Genomic DNA, 22,430 nt, shown 5'->3' with positions numbered 1-22,430 from the left:
GAGCGCAATTAAATTACTGAAGAGAATACAATAGCAAAATATATAATACCATCACTATTTCCACAGTAATCAGATTGCAATCCACGCTTTTAAAATCTCGATTACCGTTTCAATCCCTCGCGTCAATTTTAAAGCATCGAAATGAAATAACGTTGATAATTAAATTAAAATTCTAAAGAGATACGCGCGCGTTCATGTTTCTCATTTGAAGCGTGATTCCGTAAATCAAATTTGTATGTAAAATTGTTTTCACAACGCTATTGAAAATAACTCTTGAGGAAATTAGATAATTCTGCTTTTTTTTTTAATTAAAAAGTAGTTGACGATTACAAATTTATTTCTCTTAATTATTATATTAGATTCTCATGATATGCAATTATTAATAAATTAATATTCTGAAGTCTGGCACATATAAATATATTTTATATTTTGTTATCAGTATTTTAATAAAAAAAATTACCATATAATAAATTTAAGAAAGAATTGTAGCTCGGTAATTTTATTTCATTTTAAATGTATTGAAAATTTGTCACATACTCCAAATTACCGCTGACAATCACTACGCAAGGTATCTCTAAGAATTTTCAAGCGATCGATTAACGAACTTTGGCCGATATCGAGCTCCTCCAGGTTCGTTAACTTAGACAAAACTCACCGGACGACTTGCCGGATGTTCTCCACGATCCCCTGTTACAGCCGAAGTTTCGTAACTACGTGTGCGTAGGTTGTAACATTGCAGTAAATAACGACGTTGTCGCTGAAGCACGTAATCGTGAAACAAAAGATTGACTAACACGCGGCGAATAAAAATGAAACAAAATTGAATTTACAGACTTCTAACGCTTATTGCTTGAAAAAAAATTAAATCATAAATACGAGCCTTATATAAGTTGGTTCTTGATTAAAAAAAAAAAATGTAATTATTTCGCTATAATACATATTTCTTGTTTATTAATACTAGATACGTACTTTATTAAATTTTTTATATTTTACTTATATGTTTTCGAACAGTTTCAATCGAATCGGGCATTAAATCCATTTTATAAGTCACACGTTTAACGTGGTACTTCTAAAGTATTTATAATATTAAAGGTTTCACAATGATAAAATTAAATAACGTTAAAACGAAACGTTATGTGTTTTGCGTGTATGTGTGTGAGATTTCCGTATAGGGTTTAACTACATAAACAAAACGTTGCGTATTGCTTGGCGCGCCGGACCGCATTCTTCAGTCGCCGACAAGTAGAGGGGATCGGGTGGAAGAAGCGGAGTAGTGGGACCGCGGGGGGGAGGAAAAGGAATAGCAGGAGCACGGCGCGCTGCGTGCGCATCCCTTATCTCGCACTCTATCTTCCGGTGGCCGAGCACGCGGCACGTGGTGATGAGACGTTCGGTCTTTATCATTGTGATACGCGGAGTTGGTGGTACGGACGTCCACCACAGCGTAATTAGACATCCTCGACAAATACTGCGAACACGGAGAGCGCATACGAAGAGTGTTTAAAGTAAGTTTTATTCTGTACAACGTGGTGCGTAGTGGGCGAGAGCGGCCGAGCTCGCGGAGCGTGATAGAGATAGAGGTTACGCGGAATAAATAGAAATGACGTCTTTGTTTCGATCAACGACTATCGCGGTCCAAGGGGTTAACACAATCGCCAGTCAAGCACGCAGTTAGCTTAGCTCAGGGTGCGCAGTTAGGATAGATCTGTACGCGACGGAAATTAACATACATCTACGAATCGTAAGTTGTTAATTTACGCGACTAACTAAAAATTCTGTTCTGTTTTTTGTTTCAGAAAGGGATCAAGAGGAGAAGCGAAGGTGCCGTCGCCGATAGTGTTCTCGTCGCCGATATTATAAAGTATACGAACTGTAGTCAGTTCGTCGGGCGTTTTTCGGAATTGCGTTTAAGTATCCGGGCGATTTTTGCAGTACGAAATTTAAGAACGCGAGTGCCGTATCTGTCGCGAGAAATATTTTAAGTGGCAGTGTTAACTTCCGCGATTGTAAATTCCCCCGGTCGCGGTTTATCGCGGGTGTCTTGTGCGCGGAAGGATGGCTCGACACGGCCCATCTGAGAGGAGGAGGAGGCCTTGGAAAGGCATCATGTTTCAGCGGAGCAACGTTTGGGTGAGCATCAGTTTTTATTTGCTTGAAATTTATAATTTTTTATTTTCTTTTATTTTCTTTTATTTTATTTTATTTTATTTTATTTTTTGTTACTTATTCAATCAGTTTTATCCTTCTAAAAATAAATAAAATAAAAAATTTAATAATTAGTACAGAAAAAACTAGTACATTTTGTAAAAGTTTAGTTTACTAGAAATTTTGTTTAAATGATAAATTTATTTTTTATTGCTTAGTTAAAAAATTAATTAAAGTCGCGTAAAATTTTTTTTTAATTTTAAATATTACTGTAATCGTCTCTACAATTAAAGTTTTTATTTGTGTTACAGACTCATCGTATTTGCAGAACTCCGCTGCAGCACATCGATTGGTGAGTCAGAAATTCTTTTTTATGTTACACTTACGTTCTCAACGTTGTTATATAATTATTAATGACAACGAAATTAAACTATTTCAAGAAATCTTAAAAAATATCTAAATTTTTATATTAATATCGAGTAAATTAATACTTTTATTGCGTAAAAATGTAAAAAGACGGTACGGGGAGAATCGACAGTGATGTGAATAAATGACGAAACAGAACTTCTAACGCGTGTCAGGTCGTCAGATAAGTCTCGCCGGGTTACTAATTTGTCACGATGATGTATTATGATGGCGTAATTAGGAGTTGTCGCCCCATGAGTTACAACGACCTGCGAGCAATTCTTGGCTTACCGCGCAATCCACAACACTCTTGCGCATTCCTGAGAATGTGACACAATTGGGCTATTACGGCCATTTATTACGGTGTAATTGTATTCGGCTTAATTTCACGTTACGTTTTCGCAGTCGGGAACAATAGTGTCCCGCGACGTTAATGCATTGTCGTTACTGCGAATAGTTGCGCTCTTTATTCGTTACGCTTTATAAACGCCAGCCAGAGGCGCGATTTATGTGTGATGTTTTTGTAATTTATCGTCACCTTCGCCACGGCCCACGAGCGATAAATCTCGCTGCGATGCGTCGAGATTGCGGACTCTCACGCCGACGTTAATCTTCCGGCGCGGAGGAGAACGCTCGACATCGCCAGGCTTTAATTTAAGACTTTCCTTAATTACAAATTGACAAGTCCTCACGGGCTTTAGGCTTAGGGAAGAAAATCTCTTTTGCGACAGTGACAAATAATACCTTTGACAGTCAGCTCAAGTTTTAATAATATCTTGTAATTTTTTTTTTTTGTCTTTATATTATGTCTTTTTTTCGATGTTATTGATTGAAAAAATATATTAGGAAAGAAGTATTACACATAATATAAATTTTTATTATGTGATCAGGCATTGTTTCACATGACGGACAGTGACGAATGTACATATAAGTAATCTTTTTATTAATATTAAGAAGTATCTCTATAAAAGAACAAAAAAAGAATATAAACGACTACGGAAAAAGATTAAAGGAAAATAAATTATCAAAACGAACGAGCTCGTTTTAATCGCCTTGTGCGACGACCGAAAATTATAACAGAAATTAGAAAGGTCATTTCGCCCATGCCTTGATCCTTCCTCGACGGTCGCGATCGGATGTTAAATTGAGCGAGTAATGCCGGACGAATCGGCATTAATATCCGCGGAATTAACCCGATGCCCGGTAATTAAATCGATTAATTTCCATTTCCGAGTGGCTCGCGCAATTTTCGAACGCGCCCCGCGATTAATTCCGGGCCCTCTAACGTTCCCGCGATATTTTATACCCGGCCGCAAATCAATGGCCATGGGAGCAAATTTGCGATGCATTTAACGGACACGTGAAGCAATATAAGTGTAATTAATTTCGTATTTTTCATAGAACACCAGGTGTATCGGTTTCGCATGCGCTCGCAGTAAAGCTGCTCTGTAATATTTTAAAATTAAATTTTAAATTGTACCAAAAAGCAATAGACAGATATTAAGGCACTTTAAAAAAAAAAAAAAAAAAAAAAAAAAGGATATATTCAAAGTTATGTTCGAAATTGTGCGATACTATGATAAACTAAAATCGAAATTTTTTTAATAATACAAAAATGAATCCTTACCGCTGTGAAATTTAATTCCTGTCATTGAATAAGTGCATTTTAATCATTTCATCTTATCATTATTTTTAATCCGACTATTTCATTTTAATATCGGACGAGTTCGTAGGCTTTTCGATTGGCTTATCCCAAAGAACGAACACAGGTAATCTCTCGGGAAGTTATTCCGTGACGCTGCGACGTCAGTCGTCGTTAAAGCAACTGGCGTGAACCTAGCAATTTTATTCAGAATTAAGTTGTGCCGTTTCAGTCATGGCTTTTACTTAGAAAGATTGCACGCAAACAAGCGTCGTGTTCACGTAGCGGAGGAACAGGAAATATTTTTGAAACATGTAGTATTCTCCTAGGAAATTATAATATATTGCCGCGATAAATAAATTTGACTCTGTTTAATAAATACATTCGGTCTAGCTTCAAATGCAGATTTTACATTGAGAAAAACTAAGATAGAATTAGGAAATTTTTAATTAGGAAGTAAAAATAATTGTATAAAAATATTAATTTGTAGTTTTTGTTCATTTTTTGTCTTTTTTTTTAATTTATTTATTTCACATACAATGCCTAAATTGAGTCCAGTTATGTAACGAAAAATGAAAAGTTGTTAACATTGTTGCTTCAGATTATTTATAAATGCTGCAATGACGGAATCACAATGAAGACCGTCGTTTTGATGGCTTCATCAATTTGCTGTTTTAAATTGTAACATTTGCATACGGATATGCACGTAGTTGATTACGGTTATATTATATTAATAACTCCCGTTACCATCAGTTTTCGCGTATACAAACTTGCAAATTTATATTGCGTGATATTTTCGTCGACAAACACATCTACGTTTTTTAGTATTAATTTATTGTATTTAATCAGTTCCACTCTGTATTTTTTTTTCTTTTTTTTTTTTTTATTAATCTTTCCTTTTATTTCTAAAATCTTGAAAGATAATTGAACGGTTCTTCACGGGAATTGTATAAATTTAACGGAACAATAGCATTATTCCTTAGATTCCAAGACATTCTATATACGACTGTACATCCGATGCCACTTAGAGCTGACAAATTAATGAAGTTTATGATTTTCATTGAGGATAAGATTCTCTCCAATCGTCGCCGCTGTAAATTAATCTCTCGCGGTTGGTAAAAGAAGAGTTTTCGTCGATTCTCCCGCGGGATTACGTCTGGTTGAATGCAGTTTATTTTATCGTGATTTGCCGGGCAATCGCGCGATACGATAAGGTATCCTCCCAGGGAGGATTTCAATATTAGAAAACAAGAGACGCGATTTTGCATGTCAGTGCGCCGCGCCGATGTTTCCTATCTCGAACATTGTCTAGCGTCTCGTCGGGCGCCAGTTTTCTTTCCAATTACCCCGCGATATTGTCTATTGGCGGTACATTTATTTTTCACAGTTTACAATTTATTCTCCATTGTCTAACGCTGGGTAAAATGCAGGGCAATTTTTATTTATAAAAATAGGCAGATTAATAAGAATTTATTTCGTCGAGTTCGCTCCGTTTTATCCATCGGGATTGCTCGCATTGATCACTCCGGGCTTCCCCCGGCAACACATATTTTAATTTAAAAACCACCGAGCGCAAAATAAAGCACCATTCTCCGGAGTAATCCGTTATCGACAGCTTGGATTATCCAAACTCGGTGTGTAACTGGCTACTGAGCAGCGAGACGTGAGTGAGTTTCTTCGATATCATTGCGAATGTCGGCGTAACACGGACAATACGATGAGAATCGATTCGGTTCGATGAGCGCATCCGTGCAATGAGGTAGCTTCGCTCGGTCTTGGTAAACCACCTCCTGCATAGGGAATTTGCCACCGTCTACCACCAGAAACCAATCTCCGTCAACCGAACCGTTTCACCATTTTAATCCGCAACATCGCGGCGAACGAGACATTCGCGGAAACGAACTCTAGAACGATGTTACGAAACGAAATCAGGCGAAGGTGTGGGATACCCCGGACGAAAAGAGGGATCGGTTCCCAAATATGCGTGATTCTCGCAAGCGTCGGAATATCGAGAAAAAAAAAAAACTTAGCTTAGGAAACTGCCAAGCGGAACGGAAAACCATTCTCGATATATAAGAAAATTATTTATTAAAATAAATAAAATAAAAATACATATTTTTAGGTGACGATAATCCATACGTAGATTATTCGTCTTTATTTCTTTCTTTTTATTCTAAGGATTAATTTTAGAAGATTCATTACTAAAGAAATTTAAAGAAATTTAATTTGGAATTAGATTTCCGCGCAATGCTGACAATTTAAAAGTCGTAAGGGAGGATTAAATCAAGTCTCTCTCGAACTTATTTAACCGTGTTTCGTCATTAGCTACCTGCGGAAATTTTGCAGACCGTCGTCAGCGATGTGCGAAAGTAATCTATCGTTAGCCTCGATTTTTTTTTTCTTTTTTTTTTTCGGTGACGCTGTCGTTTTAAAAGGACAATTTCGCGTAAGCGGCGAAGAATGATTAAACTATTGCACAAAGAATAAACCAAAATTGATTAACATTCAATATATACGTACGCAATATTGCGCGGCGCTTTTTAAACTTCGATTTTCCAATATTCTCGCAGGCAGTTCGCAAATATCTTTCTACGGTGTGTTCTTGCTTGTGTATAAATAAAATGGTTATTTAGACGAGCGTTCCAACTAAAGAATATACAGTTTACCGACATGGTCGATTAAATTCTTAATTTTAACTTTAGAAAAATCGGAATATTGACTCTCGTTTACGTCGTCAAGAAACATCGTTGCAGCAGAATCGAGTATCGCGTATATAAGGCAAAGTAGATACGCGGCACGTTCTACCTTACATGAACGTTAGAGATTTTAGTGTCGGAAGTGCATACGTTGCGCATATGAAGTAAAAAAAAAAAAATGGGAAAAAGTCTTTATAAAACGCACACGTGACCGGAGTGCTTGGAGTATATTTGAAAAGAGTCCAAACTCTGGCAAACGCGATAACGCGTGATGTGGAAAGAGGAACAACACAAGTTTATTTTAGTGTTTATTTCAACGCCGCTTTATTTTTCACGAATAAATCGTCGATAAAGTAACCCGCAAATTTTTTTTTTTTTTTTTTGCGTGCGTTATACTCGAGTACGGGAGGGAAAATTGCATGCTGCAAGTGTCTTAGTCGCTCTCACTCGTCATTGTTTAAATCAAGAAGGATTGTAAGGTACAATAGCATATTAGAAAAATTGATTTGCCGCATTAAATATGAACTTTATTTGTGAGAACTCTCTATACAATTATCAAGAACACTTTGAAAGATTTATACAACTTTACTTTTAAACAAAGATTTGATAACGCAAAAGCGAAGTAATAAAGAAATTAATATGGATATAATGCTTTAAAAAAAAAAATAATAAAAAAAAGAAAGGTAAATTAAATACGCAATAATTTTGTTTTGTCAAACATTTTACATTCTTTAACAAATATTATCTGACGTTTGTTTAAAAGCCGCATAAAATGACGTACTTGAAGGCACCACTCGATATGCATTTCACGTTGAAATATCTCGAATTAAATAGCTCTTTAAGTTCTCTCTCCACTTTATCGTCTTTTTTGTGCCAGTAAAATGCTCTCTTGTCGCAGACGGCATATCTGATGTTCAGGTATTCCATTATAATAATACGCTTCGTCGCCTTTCAATTCACGGTTCGCTTTTAAAAGGGTTCCGCGACCGGCTGTACGGCAGTAGTCGCGAAAACACGGTTTATCACGAAGTAGATTAATGTTTTCGTCTCTCATTTAGGTCAGAGCGCTGTTAGCTTATTCTGATGTAATGCCATGATGTACAATCCGCCTCCTGTATACCCCGACTAACGTCCATGAAAAAGATTACACACGGCCCTAGTGTTATATTATGTTGATTCTAATGTAATAAACGGTAATGGAGTGTCGGGAATAATACTACATTTACTGAAATATTTTAGATTATACGTCGATACTTTTCTCATTTTGTAAAGCATTCGTTTTAACGTAATAAAAAAATCAAAAAATTAAATTATTAGTAATAAAGGACGTTTTTATCGTTATTACACAGCACGAAAAAGAAATTAATAAATCACGGTGTATTTAACGAAGAATCATACACATAATTAAAAAAAAAAAGAAAGAAAAATTTTTACATATAAAAATGGTATATTTTTCAAAAAAAAAAACGAAATCTCTCCTTTTTACATTATGATTAATAATCTTTCAACGCTCTTTCTTAAATCGGGAAAATAACAGCGATGTATAACGAGGTGCTTTTGTCTGCCGGTAATTTGACCCGTCCCCGCGCTTTCTTGAAGAACGGACGCATTATTTGTTCCGAGCTCACTCGACACTCATTCTGAATTAGATTACGAACTCATTAAATTGTCCGACCTTTTTTGCGAGCACGTCGAGTTGTACAGACTAAGCGATTACCATCTCGCGTAGCAAGGGTACCGAAATCCGGGAAACAAGAGTGGTCACCGGATTCCACATCGTACCGACAGTTTCTACACACAGATCGTCGTACAACGCCCGCGGTCCATTCGTCTCTACTAGCATTGTTTTCCCGAACAATACGGACAATGCGAACAACTGCCTGAGGTTCGTACAACAAGCGTTCTGTCGCAGCTCAGCTCAAATTCTCCTTAATATTAAGGCATAACATGCTGTTAATTACGCGCTATAGCAAAGGTTATTAACGAAGGTACGTCAAGGGAAGATTCGTCCTCGTTTCTGAGAAACAGTCTTAGTTCATTACGCTCTTATATAACTCGGTTATATAAAACTCAGTTAAGCTGAGTTATGTAAAAGCGCGATAAACTGCTTCCGAAAATGAAGAAAAATCTTTTTCCACTAATTTATTACATAATTAACGGACATAGGTATAAAAGAATTTATACGTATCAGAATAGTTCTTTATACAAGAGTTATACAAAAATTTTATTTTAACTTTGCGAGCATTAAGAGACGCACTAAGAAAACTTATTGCATTTATTACTCTTTTTAAACTGCTTAAAACGACGAATGTTTAAATTTTTTTTTTCTTTTTGCGGCGGTCTTTATATTTTAATATCGTGTACGATGTGCGTGAATATTTAAAAGAAAAAAAAAAAGAGAGGAAAAAAAAACGTTTACATTATGCAGTGTAGTACGATGGTCATTAAAATAGGGGGATATAAAATGGGGACGTTGCGCTTCGCGGAACGCATGAAGAGAAGCTTCTTATCTTGATGTAATCGCTCTATCGTAATCAGCCCCCGCGTTTTTTTCTTTTTTTTTTCGCCCTTATCGCCAATGACGACGAATCGGGATCTTGATTCCGGCTTCTTTCGCGATAAACCGGGAAATGGTCCAATGAAAATATTTATGATTTTCGAGGAGAAGAACTCTGCCTAGCTATTCCATCAGAAGTCTCGCAATATGGCACATAATTAAGTTACGTTGCCGGTGTGCTCCGACTGCGTAAAGAGCGGCATCTTGCCAGCTCGTTATGAAGTCATGATGTTTTCCTTCAAGAAAAAGATGAAACTCGCGGAAATGGCACGAGAGTACGCAAACTCGCAGGAAATGGAAAATGCACCGCTCCATGCACGTGTTGACAAGACAGGGGAGGGAAAGATGATATTCTAAGATCTCATTTCGTTTTTAATATCCTATGAGCTTCTTATATTGCGCTAAATATATAGCGATATACGTTAATTCTGCATCGTAAACTTAATAGCTTATAACGTAGAAGGTATAATAATAAAAATAAAAAAGGCGAGGTTTCATAAGCTTCTTATTTTGAGCGAGGTCTTTACGATAATTTTATTTAAAATAGAAATAATTTTCTGACAATGATAATATTTTTCGCGAGACTGGAGGACGCTTTTTCTTTTTTTTATATATTTTTTTTTTTTGGAATGATAAGAATCGGAATGATTTATACTTAGAAAAAAAAAAATTTTTTTCTTACAATGCTAAATTTTATAGCGTGAAAAATGAAGATTTGAGGTCGATAAAATTTATTGTTTAAAAGAAGTATGTTATTCTTTCATTAATATTCTGATTTGTGTGATATATAAATGAAATTAAACAGGTCTATTATATCTTGATCAAAGAGGACTGATTAAATTCTACGTAATTAATGTTTGGGTAATCAGGACTGGCGCAATGAATTCATTCGAATCATTCGATTATTCCAGCTGGAGGCAGTCAAATAGTGCTGTATGTGGCAGAGATACCTTGCTGGATTTCCGCCTTTATTTCGTTAATAGAAATCGTATAGGTATACATTTCTCTATAAAATCTCTTTCAATTTGTCCACACTGTGTGGAATTACGTAGAATTATAGAATATGCATATCTGCGTTTATATGAAAAGGGGGATAATCGGAATAATAATCTTACGCAACAACGCTGTGCAATATGGCACAACAATACACCGCCGGTGCAATATCGCTATCGATATGTTTGATCGATAAGCTTATGCCATTAGAACCAAAACGAGAAGACTATAATCCATAAGTCGTGCAGCACGCGGTGCTGATAGAAATTGACGGCAGCTCGATTGGATATCTCCATCCCTCGCCGTGCCGCGAGCGCGCGCGCCATAAACGAACGTTCGATTAAACATTTTTAATTGCTTTCCTTCAATTAGCGGATTGTACGGGCGTCACGTGCAAGGCGCTCGTTCAGCCCGCGCGCGGTCCAAGGCTATCGCCCCGTGTATTCTCGCCATCCCTTTTACCGTCATTTCTCTCTACCGGTTTCATACGTTCACCGTCCTTTTTCTCTCAGTCTCTCTCGGGTGGAGGCGCGCGCGTTCGCACGTATACACGCGCGCGACATGCACTCACCCGGTTCTCCTCTTCTCGCCTATTCCGCAGATTATTCGGGTTAATCCGCCATTTCCACTGGCCAACTTCTCCCACCGACTCCCGCCCCGAGTTGGCCCTCAACACCCGATTTCTGATTGACTTTTCACCCTCTCGTGCACCAACCGGCTCACTCGCCCGGCCCCATTTTCAGCCTCGCGGCTACCAGCGTTTTCGACGTCGTAAAACGGGACGACTATTATCGATAATGAAATACTGAACTGCGCTGTGTCCACTCCCGATGGTAATTATCACTAATTACGACGTTCGACAAACCCACGAGAAAATATCGCGATCGTCGAGCCCGCGCGCGGAACTTAAACTCATTAGCGGAGGTCGTGTTGGCTTAATCAAATTTTGCGATTTCCGTCGCGCACGCCCCCGCCCTTTCGACGACTTTTTAGAAAGCCGGTAGCCACTCGTCGCCGATTTGTTTAGCAATTTGCGGCAACAGCTCCCGTAATTGAATTTTAAGTCTTATTGCTGCCTGATTGCGTGGACTGTGAATATTTGTATGAAGTCTGTTGACTGTTTCAGTCATCGTTTAGATAGTTAGACTCGCGGGAATGAAATGAGATTGCACGAGTAAGAAAAACTTTGCGTCACAGAAGAAAGCTTCTGAAACTATTCGATATTATATAAAGCAATGTATAACTTGCAAAAGTATCTCAAACTCTTCGACATTTCTGCGGTAAATAGCGCATTGCAAATCTCTAGATAATATTTTACTTTTATTTACTGTTTTTCGTTTATTTTACTGTACATTTAACATTCTCTCCCTCTTAGTGTATTTAATTGAAAGCAATTATTTAAAAATCAGCGAAACGTAATTACTATAAGCTGTGAGAATTTTATTTTTTTTCTTTTTCCGTTTTTTTTATTTTTTCGGTATGGATATCGCCTTTTCGCTGGCGCAAATATTTGCAATGAAAACGCGTTGTTTTTCCAGGCAGTGCCCGCTCTTCGAGAGACTTTTGCACTCGTCGAATAAATAGCGATGAAAATAAAGCTTTGTTATCCCGGGAATTGTTACCGCTAATTAGCGGGGCCACGTAATCGCCGATGGGTGGATTACCGTCGTTACATCTCGCGCGATCGTCCCGTTTACGAACAATACGAACCTGTGTAAACACCGCGTTTTCGGCATACTAACGGCGAGGCGATTCGCGCCGTCCGCGACGAATTGACACGTTTCGAGTGCTACTTGTTCCCAATTACCCATTGTCTGCCGGGCGCATGAACCAAACGTAAGAGCCGCTTTCCCGTTTCCCTTGGACAAATCGACACGGCCGCGTTATTGCCGCAATTGTCTGGTGTCTCCCAATTTCGCAGCGCCTATTCTTCGTTCTCATGCACCGCTGCACGTGTGCGACCGCTAATTAAAGGTATATGCAAACGCGTCCTATATGGATTCAAATTCGTGTTGCTATTACCTCGCGAGCTATGAGATTGGAAACAAAAGCAACTCTAATCACGCGAATCGCTTTACGGCACATGTTGCAGCAGCACGCCAGTGTGTTCGCTGCAAGTGTTGAAGTGTACGGAACCCACGAGTTGTAGCGCCATCCTATTTCGCGAGATCGCCTGTTTATTCGCGAGGTAGTAACGATTGGCGAAACTTGATTTGAATTGGGATTAAATTATTTGTCAGACTTTTCTCACAGGGCATTGTGACACTCGTTCTAAATTAAATTTGATTGAATTTACTGGAAAACTGATGTCAAGATTATTTTACGTTCGATTTTTAGTTCGGGAAGTTGAGTTTTTTAGAATTTTTATTTATTATTTAATTTTAATTAACGCTCACTTCGACGACTCTTGACTTTTATTAAAACTAATCTCGCGCGGATAAATACACTCCGACGATTTTTGATATATATATTTTTTAATTATTTTGCTATGAAATTTAAGATAATTGAAAAAGTAACGACATAAATCAGTTATTGTGTTTGTCGCTTTCGACGTAGCTTTTTACGTGGTTGTAATGAAGTACTGTCAAGTAGTTGAACGAGTTGACTAGTTAAACACAAGTTCGCAATCTTTTACTGCCTCGATTTTTAACTTATTAAATATTATGCGCGCACTGTGTGCATTGATTAAACTTGGTATAGTTGGAACGTTGAAATAAATAAAAAGCCGACATAAAAATGTAACGTTTCTAAGACAAATCGACCCAAATCGTCTAATTAATACGCGAAATATTGTCGCATATTTTCTTATACATAAACTATTAAATAGACACATTTGAATCGCGTTGGAAATCCGTCGCGTTATAAATATCGTTTTTTGAAAATTGCCTCGGATTTACTTTAAAGACGGATCGGTATTGGAAATTTATGTTTTGCAAGTTCGGTGAAATTCGGAACCCTAGAACTGTTCACTTCCTCCAGATTCACAAGAAAGCCACGAAAGCAATTGATCGACAGATCACAAGTACATTCCTGGTAAGCAGATCTCCGTCTCGTGGTAAAATGCCTATCAGGCGAGCTTCTCTGTACAACTAGCTAATCACAAATTCTATTGCCGAGAGATCTGCACCGTCGGCAGAAACTCTCTATCTCTATCTCGCGTAACGCAGCTAAGATTCTGGCGGATCACTTTACGGGTCACTGCGAACTAAACTATTCGCTATGCTGGGTGGGTCACATACAGTGCTCAAGCTGTCGGGAAAGTGGAAAACCGGAAACGTTCATCTAGCTTCTATTTCATTGACCCTTCTCTCCTTCTCTCTCTTTCTCTCTATTTCTCTCTGTTTCAATCTCCATTTCTGTATCCAAGTCACTAAGAGAACGATTTATTGTTTTAATTAAACCGTTTAAACTAACAAGGGTAAAGGATTAATTCTTGAGGGTGTCTCCTTTAAAATGATGACTATGTATGGAAACGTAGGAACAATAACGGAGTATATGAACAATGAATTCTTAACTATGTGTAACCATTGTAATTTAATTAATTAACTACGAGCATGCGAATGTCGCTGTACAAATAATCACAGTACTAAGTTGCTTGTGACTGAAACGCTATAAATATATAATAATAAGTAAGTACCTTGGTATCCCTTTATACGTATTAAAAAAAAAAACAAAAAAAACTAAATAGTTTTACAAGCTAAGAGCAGCGTGGAAAAAAAAAGCCGCGAACGTTGTAATAAAACTGCTTCGGGGACAATAGGGAGGATAATCCGATACGGACTAATAGCTGCGCCCACTTTTCGGTGCCACGACGTTTGTACATCGCGATCGGACATTACTCCAGCGATCCCCCCGTACCATTTACAAGCTCCGGACCGTGCGCGTGTACACACCCTTAACGCCAACTGAGCTTTTCATTACGCAACGTGATTGATGACGGCCTATCGTCCCGCGATATTATTTTGAGTAGGTGTGCGCGCCCGACCTAGGCCAGGGAGCTTGCAGCAGGACCCCATTATCTGTCGGTCCTTTCGCCCTTCAACCTCGCCACCGATTCCTCCGCCTCCCCTTCCACCCCTCCGTCGTCGCCCTGGTTTCAGCGGTTCGCTATCGCGCACGCTCGCCTTTCGTACCCCAAACCCTTTTGTTCAACGTGACCCGACGGCGCTGCTAATGGAAAGCACTTTTAACCGATGCTAATGGAAACGTGCGCCACCGAGTTATCTCGTCGATCCCGACGCCGAGGGGAGAAATCACCCCCGAAAAATTATTCCACCCTGCCGACGCGCACGATCCTCGTCGCGACTTTCGATCGCCAGATTTAATATTGATACCGCCGCATAGCTGCGAGTGACGCTTTCCGGGCTGAAATAATTAGAGTTAGGATAACGCGATAAAGGCACAAGAATGTTGCGCTTGCGGTACGCATGTCTTTCACCCTGCGTTCGCGCGAGAGGAATCCCGTGAATTCAGAAAATTTTATCCACGGTATTAATAAGCATGCGTATATATTTGAAAAAAAAAAAAAAGAAAAAAGATTACGCGTAAAAGAATTTATGTAAATATCCACGTGTCCCTTTTTTGAGGACATAAGCGACGTAAATGGAAATTGGCATACGAGATCTTTTTTTTTTATGAACAAGAGAAAACTAATGACAGATATTATACGAATATTATTTTATTTTTATTAGTAATTAATTAAATTTATTAAAATATGTCACGACATAATCGTGAAACAATCAAAAGTAAAAAGATGTATTAATGATTAGTTTCGAGAATTATAAATCTAAATAATATTATACAACGATTACGAAAAATTTAATCGAGACTGTTTAATGTAAGTAAATAGACGCGTTAAAAATGTAAAGTGGATGAAGTCGCGGACGCGTTCGATTCTCTTAACGATCTCGTTTCAGTTCGACGGCGCATTTTTATCGAAAGATTGAGACCGTGCTCGTCCGATGTTATTAAACGCCGTCATCAAGCTGTTATTATGGAGTACATTTTCTGAGCCAGATAAAATCGAGACCTTCGCTGAGAATGAAGAAAGTGGATTCCTAACGAGAGCGTCGCCGCGCGGCGGCGTTTACGCCACATCGATCTTTCTCGTGACGAATTCTCGTGTCGTTTCGCCTCGTCTCCCCAACCCTCTCTCTTTCTTTTTTTTTTTTTTTTTGCCACCACCGCGAAGAATTTGTCTTGGTCTTATCTCAGCGTCGTGCTGTAACCATCTGCCGCGCAAGAGGATCGGTGTCGGGCATACTCCTCGCCATAAATTCCCATCATGCTCAAAAACAAACAGAGTAGAATTGATCCATTCTCTTTCTTTCCGGAAAAGAATGTGCTTCTACCGTGCTTTTTCTCGCGTGTATACGCGCGCGCAGTACGTATTGCCCATAAGAACTATTTGCCATTGACAGCGATCGCTTCTTACAATTGCATTACAGTGAAATATACGGCCCGGTCGAACAGAAATAGTTCAAGACGTTTGAGTTCTGAAGATAATGTTATATCCGACCGAAATGCTAAAGTATAAGAAAATAAAAAAAATAATATTGATAATAATAAATAAAAATTGCGGCTATTAGATAATTATTTTATTTGGGATATTTTTTCGGTAGTGATCGAGAAAGTATTTTATATGCATCAACAGATAAAGTTTTATGAACGAGATCTCTCTTGAACCGCACCGTATGAAATCTCACAGATACAGCGACTAGATAGCTTATTTTTTATGGCAGCCGTGATTACGTATGACACATTAATGACTCGGCACGCTTCGTGCATGAAAAGTTTCTTGGCGGTGCGAAAAAAAAAAAAAAGACGCGTACTGTCAGCGTTCCCGTGTTCCGGAATGAAAATCACGTTTGCCGTCCGTCAGTCGGGCCGCTGGACAACGTGCCCGGCATTTTCCTAGGATTTTTCGTCTAGAAGTAATTATGCCTAAAGATTCGTTTAGTGGAAGCGCCCGGGGCTTCGAGTATCATTTCCAGTCTGCGGTCGGAATAGCAAGCGCATCGCGATCGTAACTGGCGATTCTATCGTGGAAAATGCAGAGCGCGAGGCCTAGTTTTCCGACGAGCGCAAAGACTTCCCGCGGCGTGCGCCATAAAAAAAAAAAAAAAAAATTTACATCAAAGTGGATTCACCACCGTGATGAGTAACCGAGCGTGTGATTTATAGCGAAGGGCCCGCATTCATTTCCGGAGACCGATTTGAGCCCTGAGCAATCTGCCTAGAACGCGAATGGATATCTACACACGAGTGAGTCGACTCGCGTACCCGATTGTGACCGTCCATTTGCGTAATTCGCCGCGTAAACTTCACCGGGGAAAGAATTAGCCACGTTTGTGGTAACCGAGTAAGGATATCTTGTGAAGGATACTGGGGCTGGCTGTCTCCGACAGAGTGAAATGTAGGACGAAATATGAGACGAGAACGACAATTTCGAAACAGCATTTTTTTTCGACAACGGTTTTAAATACAATTTTCTTTTTTTTCTTTTTTTTTTTTTTTTTTTTGTTAGTTTCCCGCGAAGAAGCGCGATTTTTTTCCGAGCAAAACCTGTACTATTATATCTACAGAGTATCTACATTTCTCTCGGTCATACCTACCGTTTTTACGCGTGAAAAATGGTAGTTCTCCTCGCTTGAAGCCCGAACTGTGCAAAACTGTTACGCAGAACTGCCTTGTATTTAAAACTTTTCTCCACTCCGCTTGTTGCCTATTTTATTCGCGAAATAACATTGACTGCGGTTAAGTCAAGATTTTATTTAGTTAATTTCTTGACGAAATAGGATTAGATGCGTTATACCAGCCGTTTGATTTGGCGCTTAATCCAGTTTAAAAATAAGAGGAAAAACCGGTGATTGGTGTTTCAAAGAAAATCATAAGTTAATCGGATACATCGCCGCTATATTTCATTTCACATTAAATGATCCTTACGCGAAGGCTCAGCGGTTCGATGGGTTTCCGGTTCCCACGATTTTCGGGCGGCTGCCGGCTTTTCGTGTGATGAAACGTTTTCCAATTACCCTTACCGTGGAATCGGAAGAAACTCGCCGGCGAAGTCACCCCCGCGAATGCCACTATATATTTACCGGAACGTACAGGCTCACGGTCGGATAGGAATTACGGCCGTGTTTGTGTAAAAATTGTGTAGCACCGGCGCGCGGACGTATCTTGAATTTGTCCCAGTGAGTTACTTCCACGTTAAAATCGACGACCGCCCCATGAAAAGTTTTCCTTTCGACCCGCAAACTTCCAACCCCGCCCCGGTGATTTATTCATGCCTTTTGTACTCGCTTTATACGACGGCGTTTGTTTCTGTTGCTTAGCGTAGCGTGCCATGTCGGATTTGTGACGCGAAGTTTATGCGAAGTATACGTAATCCTCCCCGGGATGATATACGACATGAAAAGGGCGACAATTAATTTCGAAAGTTTTCGGAACAGTCGCATTAATTACGAGAGACGCTCTACGCGTTACAAAAAATGTTATAGAATTGATCTAAAATAAGCGATAATTTCAATCTTAAACGGGAATTTTTTTTTTTTCTTTCCCCTTCGTTACTTCATCTCGCGAGACTCAGCTTTATCGAATCGTAATTATCTCTTAAATTTTCCTCATCATATCCTATCCATCTTCTGAATCTTCAACCATTTTTCAGAATTTCACTCCGCTCCTTCATTTTCGTTCTTTATTTTTCCATCAATTCGAGTGAAATCGAGTGTTCTTAAATCTGTTCGTGATCGTTTCGCGACTCTGTTTAAGAAAATGAGCAATAAAATAACTCGTTCCTTTAATTTATTGTTCTTTCTTCAATTCTGAAAGTTTCATTTGGAAAGAAAGAAGAATCGTCGAGCTCGACATAAAATGGAAATGACTCTTGAAGAATAACACAGATCGTCGGATCGGAACTTATTGAAGATTTGCAAATACGGCTCGATGAAAAGTTACTTTCCTCTCCCAGTATACATGTATATGTATAAATATATACAATTACATTACGTATATATGATTCGATATACCGATAACGACAATGGAGCTCCCGTTCGGTTCGGCAATGTCAATTTTTCGAGGCGTTGACGCGAACAGAAATCGGTAGCTTTTAGCGCTCTCACACAAAGATCGTAATATCCAGCTTCCGGAGACTTTTAGAAAAGAAAAAGAAAGTGTCCGAGTGCTTATTGGAAAGTACGGCACTCTTAACTGCCCCGAAATCGACGAGCTTTTGCGCAGGATCAAGGAAAGGCGTGTCGTTTCAATGAATTCGCAACTTCTTTCGCGACGCAGTTCTGCAGTTCATATCATCCCTCGCCTTCTCTCTTTGTTTCTCTCCTCTCGCTTTTCTCTTTCACATTTTTCGCTTTGACTAATATCACTTCGAGATAGAAAGCTCGTCAAGAGATTTGTATTTCTCTATCTGTGAGTAGAAGTTGAGTAGATTAAAATGTAAAAAGGACGCAAAAGACGAAAGTTTGTTAAAATGGAAAAGAGATGAAAAGGGTGGTTGAGAGGTTGTTCTCTCTTTTTTTCGTGTATCAACGTGGGGATGGATGCGCATTTCAATTTAGTGGTTAGTTTGAGCGGATTACGACCCGCAAGCGCTTCATTTCTCTAATATCTTGCCACATTAGAAGCAAATGAGGCTGCAATGCTACGTCGAACGTAAACTAGCTTGCATCTCTACGTGGTCGCGCTTTAACCAAGAAATTCATGTCCCTCCTAATGCCCGTTGCATTACGGAGTTGCATTACGCAAACGTAAGCTGAAACTTTGCATTATATTATTAAATTAATGGGCTTTGAAAAATAATTTTGTTCGCGAATTTTTTTTATAATCTTTTTACGGTTGCGTACGAATGGAAGAGGAACGCGATTTTGACTTGAATGTGTGCGCGCCGCTGCTCGTAAGTTTTGAAAAATTATTAGTTCCAAAGTTGGATAAATCACCATTGTCCCAATTCCATATCCGATGAGAAGTGTATTCGTGTAATCGATGAGCATTAAGTTAAGAATCTTTTTATGCGCTTTGTTTAATAGATCTACTCGCGATATTACTACGCGATCACAATTCTACGTTATTATATTATTGAGCATAAAACGGATATAAAAATATTAATGAAATTCAAACAACGAGACTAAGTAAAATTAAAAAATATTTTAAATTATTAAAAGATTTATTAAATTTTTATTTTATCTAAGTAGGAGGTTTTGGCTTACAATGCTTTCTCGATTCGTATTTCAGTTCGTAAATTTATTAATATAATATACGGTTATATATATTTTTTATTATTTCTTGGTCCTTAATACTGTTTTCTCATTTACATCGTACCTTTTATTTCAAAGTAAAGTAATAAATCTCGCTTCGGAGGAAAGAGTTATGAGAACTCAATGAGAAAACATAGATAATAATTGGAAGGAGTTCGTTCATGAAGTATATATGGAATCGATTTTGTTCAACTACATTCTGTAAGAAATGAAGGAAGAAACTGAGGGACAAGGGCGAGAAAAGTGCAGTTAGTTCCAACAGGTAGCTGCGGATGCGACTGTGGTTTAAAAGCAATTTTCTTGTCACACCCCGTCACATTCTTCTTCGATAGTTTGGAAACGATCGACTTCCCCTTGATTGCATACATATTGGAAGCTTTATCGGTCGATATTAACGGCTTTCTTTCTCTCTCTTTCTCTCCTTTACTTTCTTTCTCGCCTCGAGGCGTAAAATTATGGCACTGCAAGTTATTTATCGTGCCTCTCCACTAAATGCCGGTCGATACTATTTCACTGCGTTGAACATCTGAACGAATATATCATTCCTTTACAAAGTTTTAACATACAACGGATGTTTTAGCGCCCTTCCCGTAATTCACTGGGGAAGTTTGATTTATCACATAATTTGATTATTTAACGCGAGATATAAGTATTCGAATTTCGCAGGCTCGTTCCTCGCGTTTGTCGCGAATTCGCAGTTCTTCCGAATGCAATGCCCGTAAGCAGGATAATGAAATTTGAACCGTGAAATGCAGATGACGGTCGCAAGTGTATAAATGAATAAAGTTGGAGCTCACTCACTCGCTCGCTCGCTCGCGCGCAGCCTAGTTCTCAAATTTTACGACGGATATGACGAAACGAGAGGCTGAAACGAACGAAGCCACGTACGAAGTTAATGGTTGCATAATTTATGCAAATCGTCGCGAAAGCTTGTACTTCCGAAGCGGCCACCGGAAACGTACACCGATTTTGAATGTCGTTGAATGCACGCTGATCGCGATGGACCATGCATTAGTGAAGCGTCGGCCGTCAACGCGGCCGGATTGGCTCTCGTGACAATAGACGCATGAATTATTTATTGTGCAATTGTCTTCGTTTCCAACTTTGTTCCCCCGAGTATGGGCTCGTATATTTATTGCATTCCGATTTTCGCCAGACGGTTCTCTGAAGTTCTATCGGTCCTGGTGCCCCGTCGAGAGCGTCGATAAAAATAAATCTAAATTAAAATCTAAATTAACATGCACGAACGTAAGATTGCAGTCTTATATTCTTATTTTTTGCGTACATTAAACTTTTACGTATTTACATCAAACTTTCGATTGCTCCTCCGTTTATCTTTGAAGCATTGAGCAAAGAGGAAGTGTTATTCTTTCGGCTAGCAAACTCTGAAAAGAATATTTACAATGCCCGGCTTAAAGTTTCGTCTTCGAGAAATACGCATCGATATACCGTCAAGATATTACGTTAAATAATTAATAACAAAGTTTGGCAAACAATGGTTTATTCTTTAGGCTATTTAAACTCTTCATTATTGCGCCATAAATTATTCTCACGGTACGTAACACTACGTAGTCTCTTCTAAAAATTGTTTTAGAGATTTATTTTGTTAATCAGAATTATTGCACGTTTTATTACAACGAATCGAACTTATACAAAATTTCTAACGCATATCTCCGATAGAAAAACCTTTTCCTCTTTGAATCCTCAGTTCTGTTTCGCTTTCGCTTTTGGCAAAAAATTGTCTTTGTCGTCGGAACAACTAATTTCAACCTTCAATACGTTTCATACGTTCGTTGATAGATGAGAACTCTACCGCCAAAGACTTTTGGCAGTTTCACGCAGAATTGCACTGAGCGCTCCCGAAAATCCTTAAAAGCTATAGTTGCCAAGTTTTAAAATATAACGCCGGATCAGAAAACGCGTTGTCCTCCCCTTTGTAAGGTACGCCACGTCGTCGTAGCTACCATCACCATTTACCCGTTGGTAACTTTCCAAACTTGAAAGTTTCGCGAATCGTGCATGTACTTGGATCCGTATCCGAGTATCTCGCGGAGTTCGTATACATCCACGATGCGGGAGAGAGAAAGGAAAAGGAGAGAGAGTAAGAGAAGGTGCGTCGTCAACTCTCCTTTGCTTCTTCTAGCCTCCCCTTTTCGTCTGACTCGGTGATGCGTCCCGCATCGCGTTCGCCAACTCGCGTGATCGCGTTTCCACGTTGAGGAACCCTCTGCGTCATTACGAAAAAGAGCAAGCCAGTTTCTAATCTGCTAAAATCCGTCCTCCCTTTCCTCCGACTGTCCAACTTTGTCGCGTCGGAAGGTAAGACGAGATTGAAGAGGAAGACGGGATATAAATCTTTCTCTCGTTTTTTTTTTCGATAGAAATAAATAATCCACTTTTGTAAAATAATTGAACGTAATTTAAATAACAAAGTCGTCGTTTATACACCGTCTTGTAACAGAGGAAAAGTGTAAAGGTACCAAAAGCTGTAGTACGTTGCTTGAGCTCGCGGCATCTGGTCGGCTGTAAAAAAAAAAAAAAAAAAATTGATAGACGACTAAATCGCGATAGAAGGCTGTGAAACCCCGTGATACCGTTGCAGTATCCATAATCGGTACTTATATCTTGTTTGTGAAGTTTCCACGCTCGTTCCCGTCCGTAAAGAATGCCGTGGTATTTGCTTCGGAAGTAGACCGAGGGGCAATAACATTCGCGATCGC

At 38.9% G+C, this 22,430-nt stretch overlaps 1 long non-coding RNA gene across 1 annotated transcript in view; it reads left to right on the top strand.

The window, feature by feature from the left end:
• Positions 1-1,131: 1,131 nt before the first annotated feature.
• The window catches only part of LOC139113444 (uncharacterized), a 33,397-nt gene continuing 12,098 nt past the window's right edge, over positions 1,132-22,430 (top strand). Inside the window, exons 1-2 of the long non-coding RNA XR_011547692.1 lie at positions 1,132-2,130; positions 2,457-2,497. This is a non-coding gene — a long non-coding RNA (uncharacterized lncRNA). The remainder of the gene's footprint in view (positions 2,131-2,456; positions 2,498-22,430) is intronic.

Source organism: Cardiocondyla obscurior, linkage group LG02 (assembly GCF_019399895.1).
Source record: "Cardiocondyla obscurior isolate alpha-2009 linkage group LG02, Cobs3.1, whole genome shotgun sequence".
Lineage (NCBI taxonomy): Eukaryota > Metazoa > Arthropoda > Insecta > Hymenoptera > Formicidae > Cardiocondyla > Cardiocondyla obscurior.
The sequence above is the reverse complement of the archived record's forward strand: the minus strand, read 5'-3'. Positions and strand labels throughout refer to the sequence as shown.